The sequence below is a fragment of the Falco punctatus genome (assembly GCF_963210335.1).
Source record: "Falco punctatus genome assembly, chromosome: 5".
NCBI classification, from domain to species: Eukaryota; Metazoa; Chordata; class Aves; order Falconiformes; family Falconidae; genus Falco; species Falco punctatus.
This window is the reverse complement of record NC_137584.1, coordinates 70787147-70800813: the sequence shown is the minus strand read 5'-3', so window position 1 is coordinate 70800813 and position 13667 is coordinate 70787147.

Here is a 13667-nt window from a genome sequence, read left to right as displayed (position 1 = left end):
AATAGATGAGGTATAATCTCTGTAAGAAGGGACAAGATGCAGAGAGGATAGGCGAGAGCATAGGTTAGTTGGGGTTGTTGGAACTGACACGTCTAATCCAAAAAGTAAACTAAACACAGAACCTTTGTTTTTTGAAACCATCTTAGGTAGCAGACTTTTGTGTGCTTCTACCTTTTTAGTTTAGAAAGGAAAGTTAAAAAAACCCACAAACCTTTTGATGGAGAGTAAATGGCATACTTTAGAATTTCACTAAATCACGATTCCTTTGCTGTTCGATTAGGAATGCATTTGAGAGTCTGGACACTTTCTTTCAAACTTGTTTGCTTTTCTTCCTCCCTGCTTCTCTTTACGCGACATTGTCTGTCTGTGGTGCCGAGATTTTAGAGCTCTCTTTACCCTTTAAACTGTTGCTGTCAAAGACTACAATAAAAGGGGGATTCATAATACGAAGTGCATTCTGCCAAGGCGCTTCTCCAATATATATTGCCATTATGTATCTTGACAGACCCCTGTGATTAATACCGTCATTCTAAGCCAATGAAATTGATCCTGTCACCACCTTTAGAAAAGAAGACAACCAAAAGAAAAAGTTCATTTCTAGGGTTTACACAGGAGATGAAAAAAAACTTTTAAATGGTCATCACGCAAAAGGCAAATTCATTCCTTGCATGTGTTCACCACCGATTGCTGCCAGCCACGCTGTACACAAAAACCACCTTGGACTTTATCACTATCTAAATCTAGTGTCCCTGATACACTTTCATTAGCTGCATTCTCCAGAAGCACAGAGAGTATTTTCACACAACCTGGAATGAACCATATGTTGTTAGCAATTTATCATCCTTGTCTTAAATTCTTCTGCTCCTATAGACACACAGTAGAATTCTCAGGCCAAATAAAAAGTGTCAGGGAACAACACAAATCAGTCTTACAAACAGGTAATGGAAAAATTTCATTGATCGAAAAAAGCATTTACAATAAAAGCAATAAAGACATAAACACTGCACCTTTACCAAATTCCTTTTATCTTTTTATCTTTTCTAGCTCACCTTTTTTTTTTTTTTCCTCCCTCCTGCTGGCAGTACATAAATGTCCAGAGAAGCTATATCTTCTTTGGGCATGGGCAATCTTTTCAATAATAACTTGCTGCTTCCTTCCTTTTCCTTTTTGCTGCTTGAATGAAGAATTCTTCTGCAAGACCACATTTTTGGCTGAATTGATTGCCCAAACCTTTAATTCTAATGTTTCAATACATTGACTCCTGGAGATTATATATGTGTCTTGTATTTCATAGACTTTTAGTTGTGATAATTTTGGCTTAGATTGCTGATAATGTTAGACCATTAGAGAATATATAGTCTGACAGCAGTCATAAAACAGGCATTTGTTACTGCATTGTGTTTTATGTTGGTTAATGGTGTGTCCACAAATGTTTGCAAAACATAAAAGATACCAATATTTTAATGATGCAATAAGACTGAATCAAATAAAAAGCCATATCTTTGTGACAAGAAAATTTATTCCAAAGCAATGGCACCAGAATTTAAATGAAAAGTTTTATAGAAAAGAATAGTATGCTTGTCAGAGCTTTATATATGTATGTATTTATTGGTGTGCTAAATTGATTATATACAGTAAATGGCATTGCTGCTATTACACCATATTCTGATCATTTCCATATGCTCTAGGCTTTTATTTTGACTTTGCAATTATGAAAGTATAATCACAGTTATTTGAGTAGGTTACATTCTGCAGGGAGAAAAAGTGATTGATCGAGTAACAAAATAACACATAAAACCAGGAAAGTTTAGGCGCTATGTTGATCAGATGGAAAACCAAAGTGCTGACTGCTTGCAGGCTTCAAAATATATGCTGCAAGTTTGTTAATTTGAATTGTACCAGTAGTCAAGGCCAGATAAACAGCCTATGGTAGCAAATGTGAGGCTGCTCAAATTTGAAAGTAGCAGACCTGTACTGACAGTAATCTTTTGTTGTTGTTGTTCTTATATCAGCATTTTACAGGTAAGAAACTGAGACAGGCGAGGGATTAAGCCACTTGCACAGATCAGAATTTCATACTTAAATTCTGCCTGCCTCAAATGGTCTTTGCAACTACAGCAATACTGCTTTTCTTTTTTGTCTTAAACTGATGTAGAGGAGCAGACAAAGAGATGCTGAGTGCTTCCATAGCAGCATTTGCCAATCTGCGCTGGATAAAGTTACATCCTTCATCTCTTTGTGGTCTTCCCCCTTGCGTGAGTCCTGGGGCTGTAGTTGTGGAGCAGAGAGCTCACTGACCTCACCACAAGGTGCCTCCAGGCAGCAGAGCAGCTCAGTGGGGAGACTCAGAGCCCCAAACCAAGTGTGGAGATGGAGGTATGGAGCACGCAAGCAAGGGAAATTACTCTGACTTACACAACAGCTGGGCATTGTGCTGGTGAAACCGCAGCTGCGCTGCCACATAGGGTAACAGGATCCCCTGCAAAGGCAGAAGTGCCTGAAGTGAAGCACTGCTCTCACGAGCTTTTACATCTCTTTCAAGCTCAGACATAAAACAAGGGGCAATGGTACCAGGAGGCAAAGTGGTGAAGAGACAGAAAAATGGCTCCCATTTCACAGAGGGATATTGTCCTAAACAGCACCTGTCCGGCCCCAAAGGCATAGGCAGAAGAGAAGCCAACCACATGGGTGACACTCCAGGGAAGCCTTTTTCTTTCCTCACTCAGCATGCAGGGGGATAGACATCAGCTTCCCTTCATCACTTTCAAGAAGGACTGTTGCAATGAAGTTAGATACTGCAAGCCAGAGAAGTCTCCTATGCGACATCACATGGGAGTTAGCAGGAATCTTCTGCAAGACGAGGAGGGCCTGAAGGACTATACCTGTTCCCTCTGCACAGCAGCCTCTTGCTGTGAAGCAGTCAGTGAAATAAGACACAGGTGATGCCAGAGCTATGCCACAGGATCAAAGAAGAAAGACTGATGGAGATGCACAAGGCATATCAATGAGCAAGACCATGTAAAATAAAATGACATAAGAGATAGGGCTATGTATTTTCTACCTAAATCACATTCTGCAGATGCTTTTTCCTACATCAGCCTACCCTTTTGTCTCCTTTGTGTTAAGTACCTCCACAGACTACTGGCATTTACTGTTATGTCAGTACTTTAGTCAGTAGCAATTTTGGCTTAGCACTTCATAGAATAATCACCAGAATTTTGAACAATAATTCCCCCAGTATTTGACTACCCTTTGAAAACATTTTGTTGTGTTATCAGCTTCAATAGCTCCTCAGAGAATCTTAATTTGTTATGAATAATTTATTGAGGATGTTGGCTGAGATGTACAAGCACATTCTGATTTTTACATTAAAGAGTGAGTAACATACAAATGTATACTGCTTTCAAAGAGTGGAACCATTTCTGGTGGGTTCTTTTAAAAAAAAAAAAAAAGCTTGATGGACACTTGTCACTTTTTTATTTACTGATTGTCTCAATGACAAAACTGGCCATTTTCCAAGCAAGATTTCTTTATTTTGCAGCCTATTTTCCAAAAAATACAACTGATTTATGTACACATTGTATCCTGGTTATAGCAGGTAAGCAAGGTCACAAAGAGGGGTTTGGTTGGTGGGAAAAAAATCTTTCAGTCAGCACAGTTCATCTGCAGGGACTTGGACAGACTTAGGACATTTCGGTGGTTGGTATTTCCCTGAGTCCAAAGTATGTAACTGTGAGAGGAACACAAGCAATATGTAAAAATCAGATGCTTAAAATTATTAAGAGGGCTATTATGTGTATTAAAATAATAAGCAACTGCATACTTCAGGTTGTATATCCATAAAGCTGAAAAACTTGTTTCTGCTTTTAACTAGAATTGCCTGCAGGGTGATAGTATTTGGCATTATGAAAAAGTAAAAACATTTTAGAAATTCATGCTTAAATTAGCACACAAAATCCTGGTTGTACTAGGAAGTGTTGTTAATCCGATTTCTATAAAGGGAGGTGAATAAAACAGCAGGTTCTCTAAGTACAGCAGACACGTTTGTTTCACGGGGAGGAGAAGGCACGTCCTTGGTTCATAGACCAGTTCCAGTAACTTTCTGACAGTAAAGAGAGAAGAAACTCTGAGACTCTTTCACGCGAATGTGCCTCATAACTAATGGAAGTCAGACAGAGCAACACAAACAATTCACCAATTGCATTTTGTATTAGAAGTCTGATCCTGTGCTTTTAAAAGAAATGGAAATGTTGGTGGGATTGGGCTCCAACAGATGTATGGTGAGTTCAGAAACTGGTTTGGTCTACATCACATCTTCAAGACCACTTTTCAGAGGAACAGAGACCTGTTTTGCCTACTTCAGAGACCCATGAAGCTGACAGAAAATTTCCTTTGTTTTTATCGCTACTATCCCTCACAGCGTAACAATGGATGTGGAATAAATATTTCAAGATTAAAAAGTTGTAGAGTCTTATGTCTTAAATAGAAGAGATACCACAAAACTGTACTTATACATTACTGTCAATGGAACAAACCAGATCTACCTACAGTCAAATTAATAATATTATTTTTTAATTGTTTTTATTCAGAATCTACAGTCTTCATTCAGGTTCACTCACACTGTTACAGCTATCTGCAGCTAGTTTTCCAGTCTGTGGTTGTCAGGAGTGACATGTTGGTAAATACCAGTTTAAAGTGTGTTATCCAATAAAGGAGGCATATTTTTTTCTACAGAATTTGCAGTAAATTTAACTTTATAGGGAAATAGTGCACTATAAAGCAAGGACCTCAGGTTCAGCAAAGCAGCTGGGTAACTCTGCTAAAACAGTATCCACTGGACACTCCACTCGTGCTGTAAGACCACTACATGCATGGTCAACGTGGCTGTAGTCAGCACTGTTGAGGACAGTAACTCCCCAAAGCACAGTTATGGCTCTGCAGCTACTTGCAAAAATGTACAGTTCGATTTTAATGTCATCTTATCTATTCAATAGCAGTTCTCCCCTCCCCAGTTTGAAAAAGCAGCTGTGGTGTCAACAGGCACATTATGTAAAAATAAACCATTTGATAAGTGGATAGAGAAGAACACTCTTTGATCAGCAGAATATACAGACGTCTACGAGTGCAAGGGGCACTGGTGGAATGCCTAAGAAGTAAGTTCCAGCAAGAGTGAATTTGCTGGAAGGGTAATTGTGTAAGAATCTGTCAGACAGCAAGAAAGAGCTATAAGCTTCCAAACCATATGATCCAAACCAAGGGAGGGGGGCGGGGGGGGGGGGGGGGGGGGGGGGGGGAAGGAAAGCACTTTTGCTTTCAAAGGTCTCCCGAAAGACTAAAAATAGATCATGGGGAGATGAATCAAATAATAATTTATTCAGAATACTAACTTGCAGACAGAATACACAATCCTTTGATGTTTGAAAACTATTGAAGAAGGTCAGTCCATTTCAAAATAGTACAGTTTGAAAGTTTTCTTTCTTCCCCCTTATTTCAATGAAGTTTGCGATGTGGGTAAACTTTGCTCCTGCTATCATATTTTCAGGCATCAAAAAAAGCAGAAGAGAAGTCTGTGGCTTTGGGTAAAGAATAGATTTGTGTCTGCTGTTAAATTAACAGTAAGTCCTGCTCCAGCAGAATATACCCATGGTTAAACAATCACCTCTAGGATTCTCCAAAGATTACATTTTGTTCAACCTCTAGATAAAGGTCAGCTCTTTTAAACAACTAATTTCTAATTTTTTCTTTGGGTTGTCAGCTTACCAGTTTCCATGTACACTTCAGAAAAACAAGCACACAAGGTTTCTATGATGTATTATTTATAATGAAAATTGAAGGTATTAAAATGCCTTCCCCTGTATAAACTCTTCATGTTGAGGAGTCAGACTACGCTTCAATTTGATTTGATTCCTTGATTTCATCAGATTATGATGGAATCTGATGATCTGTATTTTCTGTAGTAATTTGAAGACAGAACCTTTGGGAGATGTAGTCTGGCAAAAACCTGGCAAGTGACAGCATGTTTAAGTCTCAAGTTGCTATATTGATTATCTCCTTTTGCATTTTAGGATTTCAAATGTGCAGTTGATTTAGCTAATCAAGTGGCAAAAAATTTAGTAAGCTATTTTTCCACCCTTACTTTTCATGTACATTTTTATTCTGTAACAAAAATCCGGTTTATCAGGAGGTAAGCTTTCTGGGAAAATCCCAGACTGCTGGCTTTAAAGACTGTCAGCAATTACTGAGGATACCAAACTTCACTGAGACTGTCAAATCCAACACCTGCAGAAAGATAACAGAGGAACCCAGTGCTGTTTCAGAAACACCAGCAGTATCACAGTCACAGCTAGATAAACATCACATGACAAGAAGCGATAACAAACACACTGCCATAACCTCAGGAAGATCTACGTTTACAAAGATCAAGGGGGAAAACACGAGGAAATCCAGTTAAACAAAGAGCCTAAAAGATACTTCCATTTCACGTCAGTTGTGGAAAAATCAATAGAAAAATACAAAGAATGAACTCGGTGTGTTGAGATCCTTATAAAAATAACTCAGAGCAAATGCAAGCAAGCTGGAAAATCAAACCACGCTGGCAGTTGTTAAAGTGCTACCAGGAGGATTTAAGCCCTGCACTGCATTGGCTTTCAGATGCCCGCAGTTTGCTTTACAAAGAGGGGGTGTGTTGCAATTGAATGTGTCACCTTCTATTAGCTGGTGACAAAATGCAAGGCCCACGAGGAGCTGCTTAGGTCAACCTTAAAGACTCTGCCTCATACGACAGAAAATTGCATCACCCACCCCCTGCCCCTCATTTCCCAACCAGTGCTGAGATAAATGATGCTTCCTTTGCTGAATCGTGCTGCCTTGGCTGTTCAGGAACCTTACCAGACTCTGCATTAATACTGGCATGACCACTTCCACCCGAACTGGAATTCAAAGAGGGAATTGATGGGGGAAAATGTCATATATTTTTCAGTGACTTGCCCCATATTTTGTGTTCTCAGTATGTTAACTTCATACGATGCTGCTGGTGCCTGTGTGAAAGAAATATGCATCTAAACCATCTTTCTTAATTTGTTGGGTATATGAATAGAAAAACTTAATAACAGTAAAAAATTTTAAGTCTATGAAACAACGAGTATAATTTACTTCACATTTTTACCCTGACCTTCTATTTGAGTTGGATTTTTACATTATGTCTTAAGGCTCAGATACATTTCTTCTCCCACAAAGAATAATTCCAGATTAGATGTCATAGTCCTTGCTAACATTACTGGATGAAAATGTTCTGAGTTATTTGTTACACATGATGAAAAAGTTCTAGAAATGAGCCACCCTTCTGAAAATAATGGCTTTTTGGTTTAGACTGTATACAACAAAGACGGGAAAAAACAGTAATAGCCACTGCTTTATTTTGCTTAACAAATATGAACCTGTAAAGCACCAACCACATAAATCCACAGTCATTTATCTGAAACAACAGGACCCTTTGCAGACCCTGACAAGTATGAACATGTAAGCAACCTGATAGATCTTTCAGGATCTTCCTGATTTTGTTCCAAACAAATAAAATAAAATTGGACTTTCAAATGAAAATTCTTTCACAGCTACTTGCAGGCAGAGGCATATCGCACAGCAGAGGCAGGAGCGCGCATGTTTCCTTCTCACCTGTGGTTGGCAGAGTGGGCATGGGATTTCCCACCTGGCTCTGTCCTTCCTGGGAGGGAAGCGTTGTGCCCTTCAGCGCTACTGGCTGGACCTCAGCCTCGACGTAAAGCTGAATACACGTCCTCAGCATTTCTCATTCTCCCTCTGCAGAGCAAGGATGCCTGTTACAGGCCAAAGAAAGGCTGTTATGGACCTGTTCTGGCAGATGAGACTTCAAAGGGCTATTGAATATGATCCCATATCTTGTACACGTCATTTCCCTTTCTTTTGTGTTTCAAAGGCCAGCTGAGACTTAAAAAGGTGTTTTAGTAACAGTTTTCAAGTTAGTTACAGCTTCCAAGTATCAACCATAACCTCAGGGACCGTTTACTGCCAAACAGGTTTAGTGAAAGAGTTTTAAAGGTTTCTTTTAACAATGTTTTCCGTTGTGTGAATTAGCTGACAAGTGATAAACACCTGCCCACAATCCTGATCAAGACGGCTAAGATATTGTGTACTATCCTACCAGAATGATGTTTGTTTTATAAGGTGTCTGCTTCTGAAGATCACCATTAACAGACTTGAACATCGCTGAGACAGTGCTAGGAACTGCTGGGATAAACATATTCAAATACTTTTATTGTCTTACTGATGAAGCTGTTTTGAATATTTTTTCTTCTGCCTTCACACAGAATGTGCCTCCTAGTGCTCGGTGGTCCGTTGCCCCCCGAGTCATTGAAGTACTCAGAAGTTTTATGATCAGTCTTCCGGCAGGAAGCTACACACTAACTGAACTTCAGGCATGTGAACCATCCCATTGAAGTTAGCTGCAGATTTCAAGATCATGCCCATGTGTCTGTAGGATGACAGTACCTCAGCATCTTCATGCCTCTCAATTAAAGGCTGGTAATTGGAGCCAGCTTCTGGTAATATGGGCAACATTTCCCTCTGCAGCTCTGAGGACTCAGGATAGGGCTGCTCCTGTAACAAAAAGTGAAAAAAGACAGCCCAGGGAAGCCAGACTTGCTGTTTCTGGAAGGGTCTATCTCCTGCACTTCACATCACAGTGGCTTCTCCAGGGCTTCAGCTCAGGCAAAGTGATGGCTGTGGGCTTTGCTGTCCACATCTTATTTTGCTGCTGTAGCAACTGCTGACATTTCCTGTGCCTGGAGATGGCTGCAATCTCAGTCGTTCTCAGCATTGTCATAGGAATGTTGTGAACCCAGAGACGCAAGTAAGGAGACAAAAGATAACTTAATACCCTGCACAATAAAAGGAACCCAGGCGCACAGAGCCTCCTGCTGAAGAAACAGACATTTTTCTCTTCTGTTCTGGAGCCAAAGGTTGTTTCACATCTTCAAGGCCTCTTGAGAGTCCACTCTTTGGGGCCTCTGCCACAGGATTGTATATGGGGCATAACCTCTAGCATATATTCATCTCAGCTCAAACACTGAAAAACTAATAGAAGAGAACACCAAGGGAGAATAAGATGATGGAAACTCCTGATAGTTGGAAGACAAAATTAGAGAAGGTCCAGGTATTTGTCATAAAAGAGCTTTGGGACCACCGGCTACCTCTGTGAAGAGAAATGTTGTCTTTACTCCTCCTCAGTAGTGAGGACATTTGGACTGCATTAAACTGCAGAGTGGGAGGGGATTTAAAACAAAATCCCCCCTGCCAAAGACTGCGTGTAAGGAAAAGAGCATGATTGTCATAAAGCTTAGTGTTACAATGTTTTCAATTAGTTTAAAAGCATTTTTTATTGATAATTTTTATTATGGTTCTTCAGTTATTTTGTAACTTTTATTTGTAATAAGACTCAGTTTATTTGAAACATTTTTAAAAACTACATTGCTTTTTCAAGTGTTGTCAAGTATGAGTACTTTGCAAGGCCAAGTTAGCATACCTACTTTCAATTTTTAGTGGCTATTTTTGATTTAATGTTTAAAAAAGTTCATGTTGTGTTTGGTTTTCATCTTTTAATCTGATTTTGCAAGGCTTTGTGTGAGGCTTAGCTTCCGCTCATTTGAGGTGCTAAGCACCTTGCAGAATTTTGGCTATTGTTTTGTAATTGAGATTCAACAAATTCAGATACTGATGATTTGTATACAATTCAAATCTGATATGGAGATAGCTTTCATGAATAGGTTAGTTTACTATATTCTTACTTTTCTAACTTAAACAACGCATTGTCTTTTATTTCTATTTATTTCAGGTTTTGTTAAGTGTTTTTGTTCTGCCTTGAGTCTAGGTTCTGCACATTTTGTAAGTTCCATATTAAAGGTTTTAAAAATCTGAAAACTGATATGTCAAGCAGCTCAGCAATACTTGGATGATATCCATGCCACATGCACTTAACACACACGCACAACAGATAAGTTCTAGTGCAAGACCTATGCTGAAGATTTGCTATGACTGAAGATTTAGTATTAATCGGATACAAATTGCTATAACAGAGTTATCCTGAGTAAGTACTTTCAGCTATTAAATATAAGTAACTTGATCTATTTCTAAACCAATTATAAACTGCAGGGAGTTTGGGGGAGAGGGAGGAGATGGTGAAGGATAACTGGAGAAGGAGAAAGGAAATAGAGAAAAGGATTAATTGAACACGAGCAGAAGATTCGTATGAAGGAAAACATATCTATAATGTTACCTATGAGACCTAAAGAACATACGACAGCCTACCTGCTATTTTTGCTAATAATTTATAGACACAAGATCACTTGTAAAACTTGCCACTCGGTAGATGTAAGAAAAGTGTAAGCAACACTTAGGTTACTTCAGTGATTCTGAATGTCCATGCTTTACAAAAAGAGATGGGAAGAGGTAATAACTAGACTAACACGATATTTCATTCCTAAAGCTGATACCATGGTAATTTTTTTCCCTTCTGCCACTACAGTCATTCCCCTCATAACCGACTCCAAAAGCTAACTGACATATCTGACAGCTATAACCAAGGACCACACCATAACAGAACTACATCACAGAGCAACTTCATCACACAGCTGGTGTTATTAGGTTGTCCTTAATCAATCTAGCAGAGGGAAGACACCACGAAGCTCTGATCAGTTTATGCACGTTTAATAATTTGGAACTTATTCAGGTATATGACTCTTCCTCTATAAAGGATTTTTTTCCTTTTTCTTATTTTTTTATTGTTTTCTAACCCTATTTGGTGGTGGTTTTTTAATGCTATTCTTGTTCAGAATGTTGTGGCAGATGACAAACCTGGGGCATATTCTCCTTTCCACACAAAATTCTTTGGGAAAAAAAATAGTTGTCAATTTTCAGAACAAACAGACTCATCTCCAAACCACCAGAAAAGTAGAAAAGGGGAAAGAGGACTCTGACAGGAAATGAGAGTCAAGTATTTTAAGGGGTTTTTTTAATTACAGAAATGGCAGTTTTACTATGAACCTGTTGCCAGACTCCAGCATAGAAGCAGGAGGAGGAGGCTGGAGTGAGAAAAGGTGAATTGCCTCTGCCCATTTTTTTGCACCATTCTGTTAATATGGAAATTTTCTCATTAGCCAAGATGCTTGAAGACCTACACATACAAAATACACATATTTAAAACTTTTGCAAGACGCCTCCCGCAACTCAGTGATTCATTGTATGTAGGCTAAAAAGTGAAAACAGAATTCCACATCAGTAAGATTGGCCTAAAAATACAAGTTTGCCAAAACTGAAAGATAAAGATTGCAGCAGCACTCAATTTGAAGCAAGAAAGCTAAGCTTTTAAGTTCAGACAGTCCTCATTTCTGATTAAATTCTTTAGCACTCTGATTTCCTTTCCCAGAATATGAAATCAGATCACAGAAAGGGAAAAAAAAGATCCCAGAGAGGAGACCATTACTGACGGAAGCCATGTGTCATTAATTCAGTTATAAATTATTAGCTGAAAGCAGCCTCTCAGCATTTGTATTTGATGAACAAAAATTGATTGCTTCAAGGGCATTTCAATCCTTTTGATGTTACCATCTTTTAGTCCACCACAAAACTGAATCCTTAACAGAATGATTATAGCATTATAGTAATCCTAAGAGCCAATACTAAAGGATTTGGAAGAGCAACAGAGATCAATAGTTTGAAAAAAGCATGCCTTTTTGAGTTGACAGAGCTGTCTAGCCTGATAGTGAACCTGAAAAAAGTAAGTGGGGACTAAGTAAACAAGCAATCGTGCAGACTGAGCTAAACTGAGATGATGAGCCATTTTTCTGAATTGTTGAATACACCAGGAAGCTCTGAATATTTCCATGGGATTTAAGCAAAACTAATGGCAACCAAGGGATATTTTGACCACAATAAAAAAAAAAGAAGTTTCAGAAATATGTTTGCAAGTGTTTTCAGAGCTTTGTGAACTATTCTGGAGGTTGGGAAGTTCTGTGAGGTCAACATTTGTGTTTTGCATAGACTTTGAGATTATTTGAACTGGGATTTGAGGGAACATTGTCTTAATGATTGTCTTCCTTTTAGTTGCTTTGAAATCCAGAATCTGGGCCATATTCCAACACAGAGATGAAAGTGTAGTCCTCTCAGCAACTGGATTGTGAGATACACAGTAGACAGTACCATGCATCCTTATCGTGTAATCTCTACCAAACTTTAAAAAGCGTTTAAACTATGGAAGCAATAGGTAAGGTTTGTGGAAAGTTCAGGTTGTGTCAGGTTGTAAGTAACAAAAGTTTCCCTAGCACAACAAAGCAGCTAATGAGCTGAAAGCTAATGCTCTCTTCAACAGCTCAAGGATTAGCATAAAATTATACTTTGAAGAAGGAAAAAGAACAGCATTGCAACAGTGGGGTATTGTTAAAGATCACTGGAATGGATAGAGGGAAGAAAGAGCAGAAAAAAATCCTTACACCAGAACACTGCAAACTGGTATAATGTTTAGCAGATATTTAACGATTCTTTTGGTGTGCTAAACAACAGATTAACTTCATAGTACTCAAGTGAAAATTCAGAGAAATTCAGATGCAACACATCTGGAGAGCATCCCCTGGCAAATGGTGAATAGCTAAGTAATCTATTTCAATAGCAAGACATGTAGTGATAATTTATTGTTTGTAACAAGGGCTGTGAGCTTACCATTACTTCTAACACAAAAAGTTCTAAAATTATTTGAAGGATAAATGCAGGACTTCCAACAATCACATTTCTTTAGTGAGACATATGCCACCGATACATAGTATTATTAAAAGATAAAGGCATAAAAGTCATTTGAAAAAGGGTGTGTTATTCAATTCTGTATGGTTTTGTCTATGAAGACTAGTGGAAAAAAAGTGCAGCATGTACCTTTTATGCTACTGCAGATGATTTTCTTTATGGGCCATAGCTTTTTAGCTTGGTTCATGTTTTCACATTTCTTACATCTGAAAGAGTGGCACAAATTAAAGGCACATTAAAGAAATTATTTCAGAACATTGTGTTGAAGCAGGTTTAACCCATTATTTTGAAGCTGTGCATGATAACATGTGATCTTTAAGCTTAACCTTTATCTCAAGCTGTTTGAAATGTTTTGTAGCTGTTCTTGTCTAAACGAATAAAGAGGATTATAAGCAGGGACTGGCATAAATAATAGCTGTTTTAGAATGGGCACAGAAATCGATAGCTCTACAAATGGTAGCCACCTGTATCAGGAAACTAAAGAAAGAGTATTCAGTGAAGAAGAATGACTAGAAACCTTACAGCAAAGTATAGAAATGACAAGGGGAGGGGAGAGAGATCTTTTTAAATTGTTCTGTTATCTAATCATGAAGTGCCAACTTCAAGCCTTGAATATTGGTTATATCACTGGTAGTCTGCTGACTTTATCCAGCCACTCCTAACTTTACAAGATTTCATCAGTGTTGGAAGCTGGCTTGTCTAATGAATACACCAACCTTCATTTTTCCTTTTTGTGGTAGTGTTGTTTTGACCATGGTCTGTAATCCTTCGACCACATCTCACACACTCTTAGGCAGAACTGGAGACTATGAGCATGAAAGAGGACAAGTCTCTGACTGTCTCAT